Genomic DNA, 21,339 nt, shown 5'->3' with positions numbered 1-21,339 from the left:
CCTGAGGAATTGAGTTATTCCCAGGCTGAGATTTCAAAGGAATATACTTGATGCTGACTTATTACAGTACAATTTCTAGCAGTGGTACATTTTAGAACACCCATGTGATAGCTCTGGGGTCTGGCCATGTGTCTCAGTGTGTAAGTAAATCTTCAATCCTCCTTCTTAGAGTTAGGTGATAAATCTTCCTGTTTGCTGATAAAAATTCAAATCTCTATTTTAGTGAGAAAGCAAGCCCTTTGAATCTAATTCATCGCTTCCTCCCTGAGTAGTCCGTTGGCTTATTTTAAATAAAACAGCCATAATTGTTAATAGTAAGAGCTGGAAAAAAGAATATCTCGCATAAGCTGGAAATTGTGATTTATTCTGGCAATCACATACTGAATTCAAGTGAGTAATGCAGACAAGATAGGGGAATGCCTCTGGTCCCTTATCTGTTCTGCTCACCTGACATTGACAGTCCATATATCCTCGTGTAGGTCAGACCAAACTATTACATTAGTAATAGAGCATATAAATATAATATAAAAATGTAGTATAAACCAGAAAAGCCCAGAAATTTATTTTGCGTGGCCACTGAAGCTGTGTCCCAGGTGTAACATGGACAGTGTATTAAATCTGCTCACAACTGAGATGAGCAGAGATGACATGCAGCCTGGTTCTTCTCTAGGGAGACAGAGGTGAAAAACCTTAGCTTATTTTCTGTGCTCTTCTAAAATGAAATCTTAGGTACCCTTAACACCTGTGGCTAAAAAAGCATTTGTGGCTCGTTGTGGGTATTGAAAACAATAGATGCTGTATAGGCAACAATATGTAGTGGCATAATCTGAAAGTTGAAATTGTTTTTGAGAGAAAATTCAGCAGCTTTTACCGCCACCACTGAAAGATAAATGGTAACTGAAAATAATTTTGTCTTGCTTTTGACATCTTAGTAATAACAAGGTTTTTAATGCCTTAATAGTACAAACATAGCCATACTATGTCAGTGTTTCATCTTGTTTAGCCAGTGCTTAGCTAGTGGGGATGAAGAAGAGAGTGCTGCAGAATTTATAAGGCAAATACTGCTCTTCCTGTAACTGCAATAAATCTAGTTCCCATGATGCCTGATTTATTTGTCTACAAAAGATACCATATTTCAGGATGAAGATGTGTCCTTTGGACAAGTAACACTTTCCATGACTCGTTGTACCCTGATTTGACTAGCTAAATGCCTCTATTCTAATAAGTTCATCTGGTACCTTTGAAACAGTAATTGGAATAAGAATGTAAGCAAGGATTTTTCTGTAAGTAAAAGGTGTGATTCTTGGTTTTTTTCCCTTTCAACTGTTGACAATCTCCTCTACTTGACAACTGGTACAATCTACGCATGCAATGCTGTATTTCTCAGGAAATTTCCATATTATAGGCAGACATGTTGGGGGAGAAATATTTATCTTGGTGGTGATTTTCACTGAGCATGAATACCCTGAGAGCCTCATGTCATGGTTTAGCCCCAGCCGGCAACTAAGCACCACGCAGCCGCTTGCTCACTCCCCCTCCCCCAGTGGGATGGGGGAGAGAATTGGGAAAAACTCGTGGGTTGAGATAAAAAGAGTTTAATAGAACAGCAAGAGAGAAAAAAACAACAATAATAACAACAATAATAATACTGACAAAGGAAAGTACAAGAACAAATGATGCCCAGTACAGCAATTGCTCACCACCTGGCGATCGACAGCCCGTCCCCGAGCACTGATTCCCGCCCCCCGGCCAACTCCAGTTTATGTACTGGGCATGACGTCGTATGGTATGGAATATCCCTTTGGCCAGCCTGGGTCAGCTGTCCTGGCCGTGTCCCCTCCCAGCTCCCCGTGCACCCCCAGCCTCCTTGCTGGCAGCCCAGCACGAGAAGCTGGACTGTCCTTGACTACTTAGCAACAACGCAAAACATCAGCATGTTATCAACATTTTCTCATCCCAAATCCAAAACATCCTCACGCTAGCTTCTGTGAAGAAAACCAACTCTATCCTGGCTGAAACCAAGACACCTCATTTCTAGGTTTGGGATTTCTTTTAAGCTGGTTGCAACTAATTACTCATGATTCAATACATATACAAATACATGTAACAATAAATGCAACTGGGAGGTTTGCGAAAAAAAATAATCACACTGATTAGCACTAATTTTGGAGAGTAGAGGGAAGAGCTAAGGTTACATGACTCTCCATATTAACTCATTTCTTCATTTTCAGGAGTCTGTATTTAATGAAAGATAATTTTACAAGATGGAATAATGACTGGGTAATAGTAACTCTCTTAATGAAGTTTTGCTTTTGTCACTATCTCATTTGCTCCATTTACTTATGTACCTTCTGGGAGAAAATTTCTTCATATCATATGGGTTGTAATATCAGCTGGGATATATGGATCAAATATTTAGTTTAATCCCAACCAGAAACTTCTAATAGCTGGTCATACCCAATATTAATCAGCAGTGTTCAGACATGTAAGTATATTACAAGCCGTTTCTTTGTGCAATTTGTAGTACCACTGAGCAGCAGAAACTTCTAAATCTTATGCAGGTTTTATCTAAAGTAACACCTTTGGCTTCGTACACCTTTACTCATCTGCACAGAATAGTTTTAGAAGGATAGGGGTTTGCAGGGATTAGTCTGCTAAGATATTTTGCCATTCCTGTAGTTTTCTCTTATTTCTTCTGCATCTTTCTTTTGTACTTCCGTTCATCTCAAGGACCAAGCTCAAAACCTGACTTTTCAACAGGGCTTCAAAGGAGGCTTCAACAAATCCTAACCATCTCATGATAAATTTTAGTATTTCTGTGCATAGTCTTAATATTCAAAATGGCTCTGAGAAGGGGGAAGGATCATTACTTTGCCAAGAGCTCTTGCCAGGAACTGATGTTTTCTCTGTAGATTTGTACACTGTATGTCTAGTGGGGAAGAAGAATCGTGGTAGCATAATTAAGCTGCAGAAATTAACATCAGGAAGATTTAAAATCTGGGCCCAAGGAGACCTGAGAGTTGAGGAGGAAAAATAACGAGGCCTTATCTTCAGGTTCTGAAAGGATGAAGCTTGTAGTACTTACAAGTGAGATTGCATTGTGTTTGTGCATCTGAATATAGAAAATTGGTAATGATTAGACTGTTGTGGGATGGATTCATCAAAGGGATTAGCTTGTGTTTGGGCATATGTGTTTATGTAGCTATATGTGTGATACGTGTATATAAATCTATTCCCATATAGTAGACTTTGTTAGCTTTAACTTCAGATTGCTAGACAACATATCCCACCAACACAACCTGTAAGGGATGGGAGGGAAGCTGTTCTTTCCTGTATTCTTCACTACACTGTATTCATCAATTGTGTCTTTTAATTACTAATTACTCTTTCCATGCCTTATGCAGAAACTTTGAGTCTCTTTTCATTCCAGATGACAGTGAAGCAGTTCAGACTTTGACCCAGTTTCCTAAATATATGGTCATGATTTTTTCCGATGATGGCTGAAGCTGTTATCAATGACATGATATGTTCTTCTACATGTTGTTTTTCATAGTTTGTAAACTTACAGACTTTGTAATTTGCATACTTTTATGTGAGATGGGACAGCAGATGGAATTTGTAAAGGAAAACAGTCTTGAGTTGTGTTGTTTCAGAAATTCAGTGTATCATGTTGGTCTTCTTATGTTCTCAATTTACCTGTATTTACCTCAAATTCCACTCTGCTTTTAGTATGGTCTGAGGGAATGTAATCATTATTTGTGATAATGGTGACATATGGATGGTTTATTTAACATCAGTCAATGAACAGTGAGGTAGCTGGGCTTGGTGGATAGTGCCAGTTCTTTACCGCTACCAATTGCTCTGGGCAGCTTTTAATGTGGTGACGCCTCAGGAGTCATTCAGTCCAAATATGACTCCCCTTTAAGCACTCTCCCATCCTATTCTTCCATTTCTACTCTGCTTTGCAGAAGATATCCTCCTAAACTGTTGTTTGCATTTTCAGAAGCTTGTCTTTACCAGAAGAACGCAAGCGTAGCCATCTGTTGAAGTATTGCTCCCTAGTGGCTTATCTAGTAGAATGTTTTTTTCTGGAAATGTGACATATACATAAAGGCCAAAGATCATTCAGCATCTTTGCCAGACCCCCTCCATCATGCTATGCTTACTGTCACAAGACATTTAGTTTCATAAGAGAGAAGCTGTGCCAAGTGTTCCTAACGAGAAACGAGTACCAGTCAAAACTGCTTTGGCTTTCACTGCAAAACCCTCAATTCAGGCCAGGGTCATAAAAAGCTTGCAAATATGCCTCAGAAGTCAGCAGCTGCTATTGCTCCCATGTCTGTCGAATGGTTGGGCTTTCCCTCAGGTTACCAGTGCTCTACTTCATGTTACTCTCCTTGCATTTGCCAGGGGTCCTCCGTGGTGGTTTCCTCTGCTATTGGAAATCAGCATAAAGACTTCTGCTATAGCTGCAGACTCCTTTCCTAAAACAGGAGAAGGCCAGGAGGCTACTGCATCTAGAACACAGGGTTTTCTCTACTGAATGGAACAATTTCTTTTAAGGTTATTGGGTTTTACGCAATTATGGGACATGGCAATGTTGGCATCTTGGTTTACCCTGGGAATTTATTATATTGATTAAATTCAGCCAGTTTGTTTATATGTTCTGTGATGTGGAAGTGCATGTTATCTGGGCTGGGGTAGGTAGGTGTGTCACTTTGGGTCCTTACCCTCCTGCTTATACACATACTACATGTCAAGATGAATAATGTGTTCTTTAGCCTAACCCTATCTTTGCTCTACCTAATTTCTTTTGCTCTTTCCAGGTCTCGAATTCCTTTCCCCCCTTGATTAGTAACCATGGTTGTAATGTGCGGCAATTATAGATTGGAACATACCAGCATAGAGTAATGTATGCAAAAGTAATTACTTAAATGACTCTTCATTATATTGCAATCAAATCCTAGATGCTCTGGTATAGATGTTACATATCCGATCTCAGCACGCTACTTAAAGTCTTTGAGTCCAATTCTGAGATGATGTAAATTGGCGCAGCTCATCTACACAGCTCCAGTGCTTTGAGAAGGGCTGCCAAGGCTAACGCAAACTGATTTACAGTTATAAAAGAAAATAAATTTAACTTAAAAACTAATACAGAAAGGTAGAGCTGAGTGAGGCTAAAGTATTCTGAGAACCATAGTCTCAACAGTCTAACAACGACAGCGATCGTATTTGTTCTTCTCTGAAAGTCCTCTGAGATAATTTTCTGCAATGTTGCTTTAGCCACTGAGCCACAAAATGGTGACTTATACTTATGGCAATTTAAACTGTAGCTGGATTTTTTGTTGTTTGGGGTGGGGGAGAGAAGGGGTTGCTGTCTGGCTGAAGATCTTAGCAGCATGGTAGTCCCAGTTAATCTTTCCATCTTGTTTAAGGTTTATAACAGCAAAATTGCCTTTGACTGTTCTCTCGGCAATTTTAGGCGAATCTGACAGTAGCTCCTTTGGAGGACTGCATTGCAAGATGTGTAACTGAGGCTTCAAAATGTCCTAATTAAATTAGCATGTCTACTTCATGTTGCAGGGTAGTGATGAGCATTTGTAGAGGTAGTTGCTTTAATTCGAAGTATTATAATTGATTGCACTCTGAGTAACGTGGAAATTCAACCTCATTTCCTCTCTAATTCAGAGTGAAATCTAAAAATGCCCGAATCCTCTGATGATGTGCAGAAGGGTTATTATCCACCATGAAGTCTTTGTGCAAGCACTATTTCTACATTTTAGGCTACATAGCTATGTTTGCTGTGGTTTGAGCGAGTGCAAAGAAAACCCTTTTTGCTGATTCCAGTTTTCATTATAGTCAGATGTTTGTATAGAGCACATTTAGTTCAACCAAGTCTTATGGTAAGTAATTCCAGGAAAGTCTAAAAATCTCTCAGCTGTAGTACTTAACATGGTCAGCAGGAAATGCCAGTAAGAATCCATCCATCTTTCTGGTTCAACCGCTTTGTCATTAGATAAACAGCATGGCATCTCTGTTTCACAGAAGTATTTCTTCCAGCAAAAAACTGTTTCCCGCTTTGTATGAAACAGTTCAATGCTCAATGTCTTTATTTCCTTGCAATTCCACCTCCTGCCACCTTTCTATTTATTATGAGACAATGGCAAACTGATCTCAATTTGCGTGTGAAGAGGTGATGACACATGTGAAACATTTTAATGTATACCCGTGGCTAAGTTTGTTTATATTAAAACCGTTACTACTTTGATTTCATGATTTTATTAGTTGGCTAGTCCATGGGAGATTTCTGAAGTTTTATTTACATGTGAACATGCATGTGAATTTCACTGCTGAGTTATAGCTGCATCTTACTCTGCCTAAATAATAAAATTAAACTAGGTGTTGACTGAAACATACTGTTCATACAAAGTTACTTTCTATTCATACTTTAAAACTACTAAAACAGGGGTAAAAATGAGAGGTTTGCAGAGACACTTGGCTTATTTTCTGTTACCCCTCCACTCTCAGGACATCTTATATGCCAAATGCCTTGTTTACTTACAGAACAGCAGTGTACAGTTTCCCATTATTGAGTCTCAGAGGAAATCTTTTTTATAATATCAAAGGATCGGTTCGGTCAACAAGCTTTTGTTCTATGAAAACACTTTAATTGCTAGAAAATGACCTAGTGACCTTCTGTTCATCACAGCAAGGACCTGTAGTCAGAACAGGTTGTTGTGCTCTGAAAGACACTGTATAAAAATGGCATGGTACCGTGGCATGCATCTTGAACAAAACTTCAGCAACAAGTTTAATGCTGACCAGAAAGACAGTACAGCTGCACTAGCACAGTGCTACAGTTGGGATAGTAACCCCAGACTTACATATTTCATTGCAAAAACATAGCTTTATATGAAGAAAAAACACTTGCTATTATTTTGCTATTTTAAGCCCATCTAGCCTGCAGAGATTTATTAAGGCTTTACTTAAAATTGGATGCAGAGATCTGAAAGGTAGGTAGGTAGGTTACCCAGAACTGGTGAACATAATGACTAGCTTGAATTGTAAAAAACACAGATTTTAATTCCTCAAGAAGAAAGGAAAGGATGTGCATCACATACATGACATTTGAAAAATTTTTAAAGTGTTTCTCTTTTGTATTCATACAAAATCATACAATTTCAGACTCTACATATTTTTCTTAGATAAAGGATCACCCATTTGTGTCTATTTCTGGGCACATTTAGTTAATTTTACAATATTTGGAAAGACAGTGCATATCTAAGGCAAAGAGATGTCTATTTCTCCTGCAAATTTTTTCAATTTGATGGATGTATCTAGTTAGGAAATGAATATATGATTATTCCATGTGGGACTAAGTGGTTATTTTTTGAGGCTGCCAAGGGAGCAGGACCACTGAAAGAGCACAGATTTTGGTAGTCTGTAGCCTGAAGCACCTGGTAGGTTGATGGATGCAGTGAAGGCCCCACCTCTGGCTGTTGTCCTTGTGCTAGCTCAATGAAAGCTAATATGGGGTTGTCTTCCTGGCTAACATCTTACCTTCATGTAGTACGTTGATCAACTTAGATTGTCATGCACTGAAAGGCATTAAAAAAACAGCTCTAAAACAGAGGCATGTTCCTATACAAATGTAGCTGGTGAGGAGTGGTGATTCAGGAAAGCAGACTGCAGTGATACGGTTGTTGCTCTCAGCCATTTTTTTCCTAAATATACATCATCAATGCCAGAGCAACCCTCCTTTCCTCCCTTTCCCTCCCCTTCCCTCCCCTTTCCCTTCTCCTCTCCAAATTCCTTTGAAAAACAAAAACAGCTTTAAAAGAGGGTATATTATTTAGGTTATTTTGAAACCTGAATTTGAAATACATAAACCATGAAAACTAGTGTTTTGAAATGTGTGCCTGGGGTCAAACTTGTGGATATTAAAAAAGCATATATTCAGCTTTAACTGGGTCCCAGCTGAGCCCAGTAGTGGAGGGGTGGAATGGGGGCAGAAAACAGTCTGCTTTTGTTAAAGTTGATATAAAATATAGCAACTTCACAGTCTTTGTTTTGGGTATGGGCCCTCTGATTTTTTAATGGTCCAACCCTTCATTTTTCTGTGATTCTCCAATCTAGTAAATAGGTCAGATTTCTGTAAATTCTTAATGAAACTTGTGAAGGAATTTACCTTAGTCCTATTTGTATGCCTTTATATCTCTTTCCAAATACTCAAGGGAGTGTATGGATTGGTGTTTTAAATCTGCTGTGTCACCATTAGTCATTTTTTCTTCATGGGCATGATGAAGGTATTTAAGTCAATAGTAGTAGTAGTAGTAGTAATAATAATAATAATAATAACGCTATGTATTTAGAACCAGTGACTTTGTATTGATGATAAAAAGCACAAGTAAAAAGACCTTGTTTGTGAAGTTTGTTGCCTTGTTTTTTTGTCTCTAGTTTAAAATTGTTCTCTTTCTGGACTCCTTGTCTTTACTCTTGCCAAGGAACAAAACATTTCTTCTTGGGTAAGTATATAATTGTATCTTGTACTGGAGCCTTCAGGAGTTTCATTTATTTATTTATGGAAAGTGTCTGTCATATTAATTTACTCAAGATCTCCTTGACTAACTGAGCAATAGTGGACATTTAATTAAGTAAAGCCCAAGAGTCTGTGTGGAGGATGAGAATGAAAAAAACCAACAGTATGAGCTCCTCTGTAATGTATTGTGTCAGTCGAGTGGTTACTTTCAGAAGTCACCATATTGAGTTGGAAAGAGTAATGAATTTTCATTCATCTTTAGAGATGAAAAGGAGAGGGAAAGAAAATCTTTCATGTTGTCATAAGCTGTCATCAGTTAGGATAAATTTTTTACTAAGGAACGCATACATGAGTGACATGGTTTGGGTACTTCCAACATCGGTGAGAAAGATTGTCTGAAACCTGATGATCTGAAATTAAAACTGCATAATTTAATAACTAGATTTAATTAAGGAACATTGTATCCAGTTTTGACAACCTGTAAAACAAAGTTCTCCCAAATTGCAATTTTTGTGTTTGTTTATTTCAATTCACAAATTGGCAAACTGACTACAGAAATATTCTGCACTGACATTAGAAACCAATTAAACACTACCAGTAATTTCACATTAAACGAAATAAATTTGATAAACTGACAAATTATAACACTTAGGCCAAGTTTTATATGGATCCATTGATTTTGACAGAGTAAGCACCTATTTTTTTTATCTGTCCCATAGTTCTTTTCTTTGAAAGTTGTATAGAATTGTATTTATTTTTATTTCTTACTTATGAAATACATTGTGTTAAAGTGCTGAGGTCTTGAAAAGGTCTCCCGAGATTGGGTTTTGTGTGATATTCCATAAATACTAAATTAATCTTGAAGTGTTAGAATTTCACCTATTATCAGAGTAATAAATATCCTTGTCCCAGAGGACCCACAGTTGTTATCTTATAATAATCCACTTTAGGTGTCTTTCATAATCTTTGTTTTCTACATGTATGGTGTCTCCTTAGCCTTCTACTATAGCAATGTACTATAGCAATCTACAGAGACAGCAAAAATGAGAAAATATTTGAATGTATTAATCAATATTGACACTAATGCAATTCACCAAGTTATTCTCTGTAGCCCTCAGCTTCACCAGGTTTACTAGGATCTGCCTTTTTTCCTGTTTTGGAATGTATGACAAATGCACGAAGCTCTTGAGGATTTGTATTTACTCCAGGGACAACAATTATTTCTTGGAAATGTGATTCTGCTTATTTCACTTGTAAATGTTTCATTTCATGACTGCAGAAATTTTTACCCTAATTTGCTCCATGAAGCTGTGTGTCTTATCATCTTCCAAGGTATCAGAAGAAGGTCTGATGTTTCAGAACTGTTCTGTTCTTAAATAATATCACAATTTGCAAAACAATCTTCTTCTAGTAGCAGTCTCAGACCATATTGTTTTCTGTTTTGCTGATAAATACTCTTTATGTCGCTAGGACCATGGTAGGCAGAATGTGGCAAGGCTGCTAGTAGCTCTTGAAGAGCCAAGTAACAGTCATCTTGGCATAAGAAATAAGCTATTGAAGGGAGAGTAAAAAGGCTGGGGCTCTTTGGTTTGGAGAAGAAAATGCTGTGGTGAGGATATGACTGAGATGAACAAAATCATGAAGTAGAACAGGGCTGCATGCACCAATACTATGGGAAATCCTTTTTACAATGTAGAAGAAAAAATACTTTTTTTGTTTGCTTTCTTTAACAGTGGTACTAAACTCTGGAATTTCTTGCCAGAGCAGAAAATGCAGATAGACAAGAGTGGGAGGTTCACATAGGGTTAGTCAAACGTGTGGGCAGAAGGTTCATAGTAGACATTGTGGGGAAAGGGTGGGGAAGACTTTTCCATCCAGCATTCCTGGGTGAGTGACCAGAGTTGCCTGGGAAGGGGAAGTGGGAATGGATTGACCGCCGATATCTGCTCCCAAATACGTTTTCCTACTGCCACAATCAGAGAGACACGGTAGATCAACCATACTCACTTTCATGTAGGGTAGGGCAATCATTGATCAAAAGAGTGGGCCCAGTAGGATATTTTTTACACTCTTAAGTAAATCTGCATTTTAAACAATATCCACAAAGAATAGTAGAAGTTGCTGACTTTGAAACAAAATTTGTTTGGGCTGTTTGCCTGTCTCATGGTTTTCCTTTGCCATTATAACTTCTAGCATGTGCTCTCTTCTCATACGTACAGCAAGAGCAAAATCTCCAGAGGGCTTCATTCACTTTCTCACTTTCCCCCCATTGTTCACCTGTGTATGTTTACTCAGTTTTAGTCCTGTGACACAAAGTCATATGCATTGTATATACACACATTTGAATCTTGCACAATTCTGAATCACTTCATAATTTTGCAGTAAAATCTGTGTAGTGTTATTTCAGACAAATCATAAACTGAAGAAGTGCTGCCTGCTGCCAACCCAACTGCAGAGCACTGTAACAGGTTGTCTCTTGTCCATCTAGCTATGAAATATGGTTGGACCATAGCTTTGAAGGAAAACCAAACCACATCCACTTAATGATGCTTTCCCTTGTTATTGCTGTTACTGACTTCCAATATGAAATGTAGTCTTTAGTTATAAATGCAAGTGGACGTCAGCTACAGTTCTCTGGTGGTGTGATTATGGAAATAAAGGTAACAAAAGCTACTCTACGCCTACACTCCACTTCAGTTATCACGTCCTGGGAACACAAGGCAATTAGTAGCCGTCAGCTAGCTGAAAGTCTCTGCACAGTTTTTCTTCAACTCTGCAGGAAAGTTCAAATGGACCAAATGCACAGCTTTTGCAGAGAAGTAATAAGATAAAGGATATGGATTCTTTGTAGGTGCTTTGCGATTTGGGGAACGGTGACTCAAGAAGCATCACGCAGTTTAGTTTATATTGACCAGTGCTAGCAACTCTGCTAGTTGATTCTCTCTCATACGTATATCCAAAATCATTACTGGTGAGGGGAGAAGAACTTTAGGACGAAAGGACTGAAAAATACCATGCAACAAAATTAAATGTGACACACTCACAAAGGAGATAAAGTCAACATCAACAACTGCTGGTAATTCTGAGATCTAGAGAGGAATTCCGTGTATAGGAGAATAAGAAAAAATAAGCAAGTATCCTAAAAGCTAAATTAAAGGAAGGCTTCTCGAATCTTTAAGAAACACAATGTAGTTAGTAAAATACATGATCTTGCAAATTATTTTGTGGATAAATGACCAGCTTTCAGCTTTGCATTGTATAGCCAAGACTGCATTTTTTTATATAACTTGGTGCTGCCCTTACTCCCGTCTCCGTACATTTGCCAAGGGGGCATAGAGAGAAGAATTGTTTTACTGAGTTGTTGAGTTAAGCACATACTCAGTGAAGTTTTCTGATTCAGAACTAATGTAAGTGAGAAGTAAGTTTTGTAGTATATCCTTTGTGGCAGTGGATGAATACTGTGTATTCAGGATACTAGCATAGACAGCCGTTCTCATAGACTAGAATGCTAAACTTCTTCCTTCAAAAAGTATACAGGGATGGTGATATATATATATCACATATATATATACACATATACAGCTTTATGTACTGCAGGCACAGCCAAAGATTTTGCTGGGAGCCTGAAAACATCACCAAGTTCATAAATGAGGATGGTATTAGTATTCCTCTGTTCACTCTAACCAGGATACTTCATGCATACTGACAATCTGTGTAAGAAACTGTTAGGGACATGGTACAGAGAAAGACAAAAATCAGAGAGTATATGATGTATTTTTCCATGTGGGGTATTGCTTAAGGAGCAGGATCCCAAATTTCTATCTGAATTCTAATGCTATCACCCTGGAAATGCCATAGTCTCACCATGGCTTCTATATTTTTGCCTCTTTCATCTCCAAATCTCCATCAAAGATAGAATAAATTGAATATAAAGATTGCACACTGTCAATATAACATAGTGATGTAAGTACAACTTACTTGTTTTTTTCTGGGGATAAGCAATGTTGATTTGGTGTAGGAATTTTGTGAAACACCCTAGTCCGGTTCGTCCCCAAGCCCCTCTAGACAGATTAAAATATCCCATTACCTTTACATGCTCCCTTTCGTTAGGATTAGAGTCGTGTTCCTCCAATGGGAAAGAGTGGTGTCATGTCATTCACGTTGACATGAGCAACAACGTGATACCCAAATAAACCAAGCAACAAATACTCAGTGCTCTGTAAATGAGCTCTGTATAGAAGTTTCTTTCTAAGTGAATAAAATCCTACTTAAAATGCATTTAGAGGAAATGAAAATAGGATCTAATCCAGAGCCCACTAAAATTAATAGCAGAGTTTGTGCTTGCTGCAGTTCTGTGTGGTAATGAATACATTCAGAGAAATTGTGATCTGCTTACAAATATTTTCCTAGAGAGATGAATAATATGCATTTTCTTTGAATTATTCAATCTGTCATCAGACTGGGTGATTCTCACAAAACTGTGCATAAAAATTATTGGTAGATCCTAAAAGCAGATTTTATTAAGCTTTCTGGAGAGTTTTTTTGATTCATAAATCTTCCTGTAGAGATCAGCTCTTGCATACCTTCCCTGACAAGCTAGAAAGTTTTGACAATAGTCAGAACTTAAGGGCATAATTGCTGATGAATGGCAAGACATTTCACTTATAATTCAAAGTATGTTTCATACATCAACCTGAATATTTTAACTGTTACGTAGAATTTAATAAGGAATTAAACCCTTCCTGTCAGATCCTAGAGAATCGTAAAAAGAATCTGTCGAAAGTTTATCACAATTTAATCATTCGGTTCTGGTATCTGTAAAACCTTTTTTGCCTCTCCACAGAGCCCTGCTGTTATACTCATATTATAGGACTATTTCATATGTTATTAATCAGTTAAATTTCAAGTAAATGTTTGTTACTATGATACAAAATGGACTGCTATAAAAAAGTGAAAACCAGCTATACAAATAGGAACATTTCAAGTGCTTTAAAATGTGGGATTTGGTGGTTGTTTCTTTTAATGGGTGAATGCCAGTAAATTTTGGCTGAATTTCTAAGCAGTATCAATCATCTTTAGAAACAATTATGTTTACCTCATGAGTAAATGACTTTGGAGGAGGACAAATTACAAAAAGATTGTGCCATTGGCAAACCCAGACTTTGGCTGATGCTGAATACTCAGACTTTGTGTTGTGTCCTTAAATACAATATGTTTCTAATCTTTTAAAATAATCCGGTACTACTTGCTATGGCAATACTGCTTTCTATGGCAGCAGAAGGTAGTACTGGATTATTTTAATGGATTAGAGACAGAAAAGTTTGAAGGGTAGTGAAACTGAGACCCAAAAGCAATAATGTACATGCTACAACAGGAATAGGAAGAGCAATATAGACTATAACTTAAGAAAATTATTTGTAAGTAATACAGTGTGCATAGAAAGCTACATGGCAGCAGAAAAAAGAGGCACATCTTAATACGGGCTTCTAAATAGACAATCATGCTTATAATTAATTTTAAATTATTTTGGCACAAATTGAAGAAATAATAAAATTGCATGTACTTCCAGTGACCTTATAATAAGAAGGACATTGCTGAGATTAGGTTGTAGCAGAGACCTCTAATTTACAGTCTGCAAAATGTGGGAAATTAGCCAGATTGGATCTGTGAAGCTCTAGGGGGACTAGAATGAGGGGGTTATCGTCAAGGTATATAAAACCCTGGGAGAGAGGGGACAGGATTGGTATTAATACGCTGTTATTAGAGATAAGTAATTTAAAACACCAAGATATCAAAGAATTTGTGGAGTAAGGAGAAATTAATTCATAAGAAATTGAATCACACTTTCTATGCAGAGAGTAGGTGAAAAACAGACCCAATGTTCTGAGTCAGCGTTCAGTAAATTGGTCCAGGAGGGAGCTGAGCAAGGTTTTGAAAACATTAGCTTATGGATAAATTTGGTTTTGTACAGCTATGTTTGCTACTTATCAAGGTGTCTCAAAACTCTATCTCATGTCCAGCTGTTACTTTCAACAACTGACAGAAACAGCAACAAGTCTTTACTCTTACTTGGGGATGGGACATATACCCACTTGCCTAAATACCTTTTCTTTCCCAGCTGAGACAAAACTGACTTTTGCCCTTTCAAAAATGGTTATGGAGAGGGAGTGCCTGCATGCCTGAATGGGTTGCAGCCGTCATTAGTTGGTTTGCTGGTCCCAGCTATGTCTGTTGAAGACATCTTTCTGTCAGTGGAAAACAGTGGGTTAAAATATCTCCAGACAAATTATTTTCTTCTGTTGGAAAATGTGTATCATGGTTTAACCCCAGCTGGCAACTAAGAAGCACACAGCCACTTGCTCACATACTCCCCTACCCCCGCGGTGGGATGTGGGAGACAACCGGAAGGGTAAAAGTGAGAAATAGTCATGGGTTGAGATAAAAACAGTTTAACAAGTAAAGCAACAGCCGCACATGCAAGCAAAGCAAAACAAGGAATTCACTCAACACTTCCCACCGGCAGGCAGGTGTTCAGCCATTCCCAGGGAAGCAGGGCTCCGTCACGTGTAACGGGTGCTTGGAAAGACAAATGCCATCACTCCAAACATCCCTCTCTCCACTTCCTCCTTCTTCTCCCAGCTTTATATGCTGAGCATGACACCATATGGTATGGAATATCCCTGGGGTCAGTTGGGGTCAGCTGTGTCCCCTCCCAACTTGTTGTGCACCCCCAGTCTACTCGCTGGTGGGGTGGGGTGAGCAGCAGAAGAGACCTTGGCTCTGTGCAAGCACTGCTCAGCAAGAACGAAAACGTCCCTGTGTTATCAGCACTGTTTCCAGCACAAATCCAAAGCATAGCCCCATACTAGCTATCATGAAGAAAATTAACTCTGTCCCAGCCAAAACAAGCACTATATGTGAGAGACTCTGCCATGTCTTCCTAAAGATCACAGTGCTGTAAACATCACCCTCTCACAGAGTATTTGACATTTCCTTATGCCATTCCCAACTATTTAAAAATGTAGATATATAAAGACAATGAATACTCTAGGTGCTGTTAGCAGATAAAAAAGCTGGCAGTAATGCTGTTTCTGGAGGTGTTGCTTTGTCAAAAGGAGCTGTTCTCTCAAAAGGAGCTGCTCTAGACCGTTCTGCCGATCCTGTGGGTGATTCACCTCTAATTTGGTTGGCAAAATAGTAGTTGGCGCAGTAAGGAACGCATCAAGGACTCACCTGCTCTCTTAGACAACTACAGAGAGATAATAACGCAATGTCATTGGTTTAGGCTTCATTACACTTTTCTTTGAGATCCCTTTCAGCGTTTATCAATTTTATGGCAGCTGCAGGCTTTTTTCTGCTTTTTGTCAGGCCTTGTTCATTTGTATTATTTTTTCTCATTGGAGAGCTGTGTAATTTTTCCCAAAGCAGAGTTATGCGTCCTCTAGCACTAATAAAATTCTTGTCTCTTTTCATTGCAACTTGCCTCCAGAGCAGGGCCTTCTGGCATACTCTGCAGCACAGGAGACAAAATAATCAATAAGCCCGGATCTGAAAATGAAATGCAACATTTGTTTTGTTACCGAGCTCTACATGGCCTAAACCAGATGGCTTTGTGATGATGCTTTTACTGTACTCATAAGGATTTTTGAGTCGTGTATGATTTTTGTTTTGAAAGTACAAATTGAATGAATGGCTACTAGCACAACGACTTGACATCTATTATCTCTCTTCATAGATCAAGAACTGTAAGTGCTGTACAATTAGAGCAATGCTTAATAGAACTGTTGAAATTAAATGAAACTGTAGTATATTGAATGCATAAAGCTCTCCCGCTATTTTATGTTGAAATATATTTTAGTCTATATTTTTCATTGCTTGTACAGCTGCTTGCATATGTTGGTCTGTGCTTCTCAGCTTATGCAGTGGCAAATAGTAAATGTATATGCATCAATATGGTTAGTAAACATTATTTATCTGATGGTGGCAGGTGTGAGACAAAAATGTCTTTTTATGTTTTTACATGTATTTATCCTTTCTATATTCCTCTGATTAATTTTTCTTGCCAGAATATATTAGAATTCAGTTTCTGTCAGATCCGGTGTGGTAGTTAAATAAGAAGAAAGAGCAGCTTTGTGCTGCTGCATAACGAAAGTGGTGTTTGACTACGTAAGAGAGATCCCTTTTCTGGGTTGAGATTTGCTCCATTATTCCTGGGCATTCAGGAAGAGCAACATTGCTATGGCAGTCTTCCAGATAATGTAATTTTTAAGGTGGATAAGAGGGATGGCCAGAACACTTTTGTGAGTGAGTGCTATTTGATATTCTCAATTGGTAAGAAATTGTATCCACGAAGAGCATCCCCTCCTACATCCATGTATAACTGCAGTCAAGTCCCGATGTCTCTTATTCAGTCATAAGGCAGCACTTAGCTGTGATGCTGTTAGCACAGGCAGATGGCCATTGCGCCGTTATTAGAAGGACACTGGCAGAGACAGCTGACAGCAATGTAGTAACTGATACACATGAGCTTAGACAGTCCAAGCAGATCTGAAGCTCTTCTATTGCCTGAGTGTTATCTCAAAAAATCTTGCAATATCCCCAATACACCTCAGGAAGCAGTAATAGCTTAAATGCACATGAAGAATTCATACCTTCTTTGAAATCTCTGTGCTCCTGTCACAGACAGTTATTATGGCCAAATAAAAAAGATTAAGCAATCTTTAAAATAATTGCTATACGTAGGATGCAAAACATTTCAATCAGTCAGCTAATGAAAACTTGTGTTAACAAATGTCAAGGATTCAAAACAAAACTGTTCAAGATTTTTGTAAACTTTGACAGAGGCAGAGAAACCTTCAGTTTGCTATTTACTTAGGATTAGTATAGCTTAATTTTTGTTGAATATAAGTGAAACAATTGGTGAAGAAAACTTCCTAAAACCAACAATCTTCTGAAGATGAAAGATATTTTATAAAGCCATAGATCAACTGATCAGTCAGTTACCTTCAGGAAGCCATGGAAATGCTTCGGTTCCATACATTGCCAAGAGTTTAGTTTCCCCGAGAGGAAAAAGATGCTCTAATTGCAAGCTGTGGGAGATAATGAGTGCTCCAGTGTTTGGCCAGAGACCAAATGTGCTACTGATTTGGAATTGATATTCCTTCTAGAGGCACCCGAAAGAGGCAGAAAAAGCACTTTGAAATGGTTGGATACCTTCTTTATGAAAATCCAGTACCCTCAAGAGCGGTCAGTCAGATCACAGCAGGACTTGGAGGAGGAAGAGGGGGATTTGCATCTGGCTAATCACATTTCAATATTTAGGGATATCTTTTTGAATTGTTTTTTAACTTCACCTCAACCCAAACGTCAGATCTAGAGTGTAGGTTGACAGTGCAGACAGTATGCCTTGGAGGTTTAAACGGAAAGGAAACACAAATGGGACAGAGAGAATTTGTAGTGAAAGATACAGGTGTGTTTTTCCAAATTTGTAAATATGGTCAACATTTTTGTGTCTTGAAGTAAGAAGCAGTTCTTAATATTACCTATTGTGCCACTAAATTGAGCAGTCTCAGTGAATTACAGTGAAATGGATTAATTAATGGCAGGCGTGTGAAGTAAACACTGAGAAAACAAAGGCATCTCATTGAAACATTTTAGGTTTGTTTTAAGAGTTCAGATGAACATTAAAAGGTGTTTATCATAACTATTTCATTGTGAAATTTAATTTGCATGCTCAGTGCACTAAAATTTCTTCGGTAGGGAGGGATTTTGTTTCAAGTTTTTCTGCTGAAACATTTCCTAAATATTAATTTTTTGTAATGTTGCTCCTTCAATTCACTGATGCAGAGATTATGTGTACTGATAGTAATTTATCTTTTTTGCACTCCACAGGTCACTAACATTCATTTTTGTTACCAATAGAGAATAGATATAGTCCTAGAAGTAGTATGTGTATCTATGGTAAAAGCGTTTTCTGTTCCGAACTGTGATCCCTGACTATGAATCAATGGACTATGATCGGTTCTCAAACATAGTACTAAAACTACCATGAACCATTATCAGATTTGCACTTGAAAATACTTTAATGGTTCTGCCATTTACTATAACCTCACAAGATCATGGCTTGGAAATCACAGAAAAACTGGGAGTTAGAATGTTTAATAGAATAAACACAATAAAACAATTTGTAGATTCCACTGACATCCACTGGAGCAATATTGGAAATGCACATTCTTTTGCAGTCAGTGTAGGCATTTAAGACTTGTGGATTCACTTGTGCAAGTTGTTGAGTAATATTCATGATTCTGCTCATTTTTAAGGCTTTATCAGAAAAAAAAGAAACTAAAATTGACAAGCAACAGAGATTTCAGCAGTACTCTCAATGGGTTACCCTGGCCATACTCATTTCTCTGTCCAGCAGAGGCTGTGGAGACTTGCACTGGCAGTACAAAAGAAGATACAAAGCTTTACTTTCTTTCCAGTAAAAACTCAGGAAAGCATGGGCCTAAATGTAGAATAGGTTCATTATATTTGGTTTTAAGGTTTAGCAAAACAGAAAATTTATTTCCGTTGCTAAAAGAGCAGCTCTTTGATTACTTAGTGGAACTGTGTAATTATGAATGCTAGATCTCTGCTGATAAAAATTGTAGTCTTAATTTAAAAGAACTAAAACTTCAGACACCAAACACATTTCAAGTGTTTTGCAACCTTTAGAATATGAGAGCTGTCCTCTTTCATTAGCACCTTTGAGGCAAACCCAAAAGGAAAGGTCACCTCCTTGGAACCGGGGGGAAAATGATTTGCAGATCAAATGGCACTGCAACTGATTGCTAACCAAGTCATCAAGATTTTCAGGCTGTCAGCCATCTTTCTTTTCATACCACCACAACTCTTAGTGCTCACCTGACTTGCTAGCTATGAAACAGCATTCCTCAGCAAGCACATCTTCTTCCATTTTTGTCTTTAGGTTTAACCATATGTGTGTGCTAAGCCAATTCAAGTATCACTGGAAGTGATTTCTGGTTTTGACTGCGAGTATCATTGTTGATCTGGTTTTACAACAGAGGGTGGAGCCTTCACAGTAACAATCTCTCTGCTAGTCTTTAAACATTTAGCTAGTCTTTATAAGGCCATGCAATTAAGTTTTTTAGGTTCATCACTTCAAGGAATATTTGGTGTGTCTCCAGAAAGGTTAATTGCAGTCCTTAAGTATGATGACGGCCTTTCTTCGCTGGCATCTCCATCTTGTAGAAATCTTCAGGAGTTATTGTCCAAGATAAATGTCTTTGGCATTCTTGTGGTGTCAGTCACGCCAATAAGAGAAAAGATATTTCTTAGTTATCCATCAACAAATCCATGGACAGCCACAGCCTTTGTCAATGTGGCTCTGTATTGCGTACTTGCTGTTAGTTCCAACCTTGGCGATTACCTTATTGATGTCACGTCATTATGGAACTCTTTTATCAATAACACATCTTCCAAGAGATATTAAGTCATTATGTTAGATCCAATGAAGTTGCTGAAAAAAAAAATCAAAAATCAAAAATTCAGGGCCTGATAGACATCTGTTTAGAGTGCTGCTTTTTTTTTTTTTTTCCAATACAGTTGCCTGAAGACTTGATTATTGACTGTGCTGGATATTCTGTCCTTTGCAGCCCTCCTCCTCTCCCCTCCTCACTCCCAAATCCTTTCCTGGTTTCGTACATTAACATATAAGAAAATATTTTTCTAGGATAATCATACTTTCAAAGAGAGAGAGAATAATAATCTTCTTCTGGTTATCATTTATGATGGAATTGTGGTAGATGGTCTGAAAAACTCTCAACAGTCACGGGAAAAAGCATTTGTTCCTGTCTTTAGCTCATCAAGGCTGATGTTATAAAAAATGTCTTCAAGAGTCTAGTTTACGGAATGTCAACAAGATCTTTGGATAAATGAAGATGAAACTGCCTTACCTTATCTAACTTCTACTTGAGGCAAAACAAAGGCAGTGAAGAATGTACAACTGAATACCGTCCTTAAGTTATCTTTTTATTTATGCTGCTGATGCTGCAAAATGGGGATAATGCTGCTTTCTTGACACTTTATCTTCCATTGCCGAGGCCACAGAGTTAAAAACAAAACAGAAAAGCTAGGGAGATTGTTCTTTGCAACAGATTATTACAAAAGGCCTTCTTATGTCTATTACCAGAATCTCTGAATTTTCCTACATCATGACAGACAATTTTTCTGAATCGAATATACTCAGTTTTTTAGTCTCAACAAATACCTTGGAAGAGATGCTAATGCATATCTAATTAATTACTCTTTTAATTAATTGACTTTGAAAATTTGAAAATCATTATTTCATAAACACTGACTTGAAAACTATAGGCAAAAGCAACTGTACTATAACTGTAAAGAAATAGAGTAGCTTGGTGCATAATTTTACATATGAACATAAATCCGCAGAGGCACATCAAAATAAACAGAAAGATCTCTCTCGGGACAGATTCTGCATTGGAGACACAGCCTTACTGCCATTGTCTTCAGTCCATCAGCACAGGGGATGATTTTCTCAGGTTCTACACCAGGAGTTGGGCTGCACGTTGTATATTGTGTAGGGGGAACAATTTCTTTTAGTTATTTCCAAACTTTCTTAATATTTAGTTTTGGATGAAACTCTGATGGAATACTGTTTTGATTTTTCATTCCTCTTGCCATAAGCTAATCAAATACCTAAACATTCAAATCAGAACAAAACCAAACACACAAAAGCTTATAACTACCTCAACAATTGCCTGAAAACCAACAAAAACCAT

General features: G+C 37.8%; 1 protein-coding gene across 2 annotated transcripts in view; it reads left to right on the top strand.

Annotated features, from left to right (window-relative positions):
• Positions 1 to 21,339, top strand: part of GRID2 (glutamate ionotropic receptor delta type subunit 2) — a gene marked incomplete at its 5' end in the record, with an annotated part of 737,620 nt that overhangs the window by 351,292 nt on the left and 364,989 nt on the right. The window lies entirely within an intron of this gene.

The sequence above is a fragment of the Phaethon aethereus genome (assembly GCF_964289735.1).
Source record: "Phaethon aethereus genome assembly, chromosome: 4".
In the NCBI taxonomy this organism is placed as follows: Eukaryota; Metazoa; Chordata; class Aves; order Phaethontiformes; family Phaethontidae; genus Phaethon; species Phaethon aethereus.
The sequence above is the reverse complement of the archived record's forward strand: the minus strand, read 5'-3'. Positions and strand labels throughout refer to the sequence as shown.